This window comes from Argentina silus, assembly GCF_951799395.1.
Source record: "Argentina silus genome assembly, contig: scaffold_225, whole genome shotgun sequence".
NCBI lineage: Eukaryota > Metazoa > Chordata > Actinopteri > Argentiniformes > Argentinidae > Argentina > Argentina silus.
In genome coordinates this window covers 50,001-52,500 of record NW_028152298.1, presented here as the reverse complement: position 1 = coordinate 52,500, position 2,500 = coordinate 50,001, and positions in this window count along the sequence as shown.

Here is a 2,500-nt window from a genome sequence, read left to right as displayed (position 1 = left end):
TGACTCTCTCTCCCAGTGACTCTCTCTCCCAGCGACTCTCTCTCCCAGTGACTCTCTCTCCCAGTGACTCTCCCAGTGACTCTCTCTCTCAGTGACTCTCCCAGTGACTCTCTCTCCCAGTGACTCTCTCTCCCAGTGACTCTCTCTCCCAGTGACTCTCTCTCTCAGTGACTCTCTCAGTGACTCTCTCTCAGTGACTCTCTCTCCCAGTGACTCTCTCTCCCAGTGACTCTCTCTCTCAGTGACTCTCTCTCCCAGTGACTCTCTCAGTGACTCTCTCTCCCAGTGACTCTCTCTCTCAGTGACTCTCTCTCCCAGTGACTCTCTCAGTGACTCTCTCTCTCAGTGACTCTCTCAGTGACTCTCTCTCCCAGTGACTCTCCCAGTGACTCTCTCTCCCAGTGACTCTCCCAGTGACTCTCTCTCCCAGTGACTCTCTCAGTGACTCTCTCTCCCAGTGACTCTCTCTCCCGGCGGTACATCACACGTCTCCTCCGCCTGTTCCCCCATGTTCCCCCTCCCAGGGCAAGCGTGTAACAGCTTACAGACCGCGCTCCCTCGGAAATTATTGCTATGGCGAATATGGACTCAGCAGTGCCAGAAGAACCCGGTGCAAGTTATTCAATAGCCAGCATATTAGGTATGTGAAATATATTTGACTTGCCATTCTTAGAATACTCCTGGCTCGCTCCAGAAGATCTGGATCTTTCCATGGAAAAGAGAGGTTGATGGGACTAAATATAGACGAACCGGTGCCTACGGGTCCTACTGGGCCTACTGGGCCTACTGGGTCTACTGGGCCTACGGGTCCTACTGGTCCTACTGGGCCTACTGGGCCGCATAGCACAGGACCGCTAACGTTGAGGTGTCAGAACTATTTGATACATGTGCCAGTCCAGTCCAGTCCAGTCCAGTCCAGTCCAGTCCAGTCCAGTCCAGCTCGGTGTTGACTTGGGACGGCTGCATACTTTCTCCACTCTGACCTCTGAGGAAACTGGTGGCCACACCTGTAGGGGCATCCTCTCAGGGGAGGCTGGCGGAGGTCCTTCCTTAATCCGTTCCATGCATTACAATGAGCCCGTCCTCCGATTTCTACCTCCACCAGCCTTCCCTGTATCCTGTGGTATAAACAGACAGTTCAACCTCCGTCTGAGCAGCTGGGTTTACCTGCGGTGTCGTCTAGCCTGACGGACTTTACTTTTTTACTCTACTATTTATACTATAGTCTTGTGTCCCAACAGTCGTCACTGTCCAACCGCCTCACTTATCTGTACTACGTCACTTATCTGTACTACGTCACTTATCTGTACTATGTCACTTATTGTCTTGTTGTATGTCACCTCATTGCACTGCTGCGTATTTGTATTATTTGTATTATTGTATTATTTGTATTATTGTATTATTGTATTATTTGTATTATTTGTATTGGATGCTGCATTGTCATTGAACCGAGCCCAAGAATTTGACTCCCTGTACCCGTGTCTGAGACGTAACAAATAAACTTGAAACTTGAAACTTGAAACTTGAAACTTGGAGGAGGGAGATGGGGCTAATCACAGGGAAAAGTCGCTACAATTCCTGTCACCTCAATACACTGCATGCTACCAAGCCACAGTAGCTGCCTGTCCCAAGGTAACTGTACCTACCTAGCCGTGTGACTCTGTTGTGAGACCCTGTTCTCCACCCTCAATCTCCTGTCCCCTCAAATGATCTCTGTGCTCTAGACTCTGGTCGTTAAGGCCTGTTAGCCTAGCTTCGCTCGTGGACCATGAGCTTAATATACAGAGGGAACAGGCCTAGTTAGCCTAGCTTACTGTAGCTCATGCAACATATGCCTCAGGGGGAGCTAACCTAGCCTAGCCTAGCTTAGCTTTGCCCATGGACCATATGTTTAATATACAGAGGGAAACAGCCTTGTTAGCCTAGCTTACCGTAGCCCATGCATATGCCTCAGGGGGAGCTAGCCTAGCCTAGCCTAGCCTAGCTTAGCTTAGCTTTGTCCATGGACCATATGTTTGATACAGTATCCAGAGAGAGCTAGCCTCGCCCCTGCTACACATGCTGCCCATGCAGAAGGAACCAGTTCCTGAACCAAATGGCCCAGATGCTCAGAGAGACTTCAAAAGCATCCGCCCAGCACACAGCTTTTAGCAATCAGAGGTTTATATGCCCTGAAATAAAAGGCTTATACAAATATGGATTGGTGTTTGTGGGAGAGTTTGAGGTGTGTCTGTTCTCCAGCAGAAACAGACAGGATGCAGAAAGGGTGTTTTATGACTGATATTATGGTGAGACTGAAGGACCCACAAGAATGCTGTTATTGGGTTTTTGATAAACGGCTTGAAATTCATTTAATAATATCCTATGAAGTTGGCCAGCATAAAACACCATAACAATAATTACAGACACAATTCGCCTGTAAGCAATACAGTGACTATATTCATGAATTTATCTTCTACAGCCATAAATAACTGAAATAGCTTCCCTCAGGTGCTTGTGA